The sequence below is a fragment of the Sinocyclocheilus anshuiensis genome, unplaced genomic scaffold (assembly GCF_001515605.1).
Source record: "Sinocyclocheilus anshuiensis isolate Anshui unplaced genomic scaffold, SAMN03320099.WGS_v1.1 scaffold115, whole genome shotgun sequence".
Lineage (NCBI taxonomy): Eukaryota > Metazoa > Chordata > Actinopteri > Cypriniformes > Cyprinidae > Sinocyclocheilus > Sinocyclocheilus anshuiensis.
In genome coordinates, this window is record NW_015548219.1 from 1,838,338 (window position 1) to 1,839,594 (window position 1,257).

A 1,257-nucleotide genomic window follows, 5' to 3' on the forward strand; every position below is an offset into this window, starting at 1 on the left:
AACCACCCTACTGAAGAAAACAGATCCTACCCAGGCTACGCATTTTTGTAAGTTGTTCTACAAATATGGTTCTAGATCAGAAAATGGTTCATTACAAATGTGAAGTGCTACAAAGAACCATAAGAACCTTCAAATACTGCTCTGCTGTCTTCTGAAGGAGCAGAGTTGTTGTTTTTGTTATATTTGTCAAGTATGGTTTTGTGCTAATGTTTTTAGTACTAAGACAAAATAAAATATACATTTAAAAACCTCAAAAACAGTGTTGGATCACTAATAATACTGTCAAGAAAACATGACAACACAACCAGTATCAGCATAACATCTCAGATTTAATATTGTACAGTTAGGCAGAAAGAATAACAGTTGAAGATAAAACATGAAGAAATACAATCGGAAATTGAAAACTGTATACATATACAAACAATAATAAGAAAACAAACATGTCTAGAGCCATGTTCAGGTCTACTGTAAAAAAAAAAAAAAAAAAGTGATGACTGGTTAAAGAAAAGTTTTTTTCCTTTTTCCCAGAATACTGTTCTACTAAAACCTTAAACTAAACACGTACTTCAGAGCATCTGTGTGGTTTAGCGATCCACGACAGGAAGAACGGAGTGTTTTCGAACTTGCATAATGACAAACCTGCAAAATATATAATAGTGTGTGATCACATGAGGCATATGGGGACTCTTTATTGCTCTTTGCATTGAGAGTTTTGTGCACGTTGCGGTCTATACGCTGTTTGGCATGTGTTAAGACCTGGAGCCTGCGTGTTATAAATCTAAACTATCCAACAGAAACAAAAGAGCTCTTCCATTCTCATTTCCATTTGGAATGTAAAGCGAGTTTATTATAAAGGGTAATCTGGGTAAGTATGGCTAAAATTACATCTGTTTAGATATACTGAACTCACTCAGGTTAAAACTGACCACCAAGCCCTGATCTAGGTCCAGCCCCAACAACTAAAAGTCCAAGTCCCAACTATTAAAATGAAACAAACTGGTCTCAGATCAGTTTAGGAATAGGTTGAGGGACATCTGACATAATCGGTTCACAATAAAAAAAATAATAAAACAAAACACGAGCAGACAAATGCTGAAACAGTCTGCAATTTTAAGGCAGATGTAATAATATTATTGTAATTATTTTATATCCATCCATATCAAAAAATGACTATTGTTATTAATGTTGACAATCATGCCATTTTGTATTACACCATCTATGGTAGGGACACAATTATCTACGTACACAGCCAGCAAA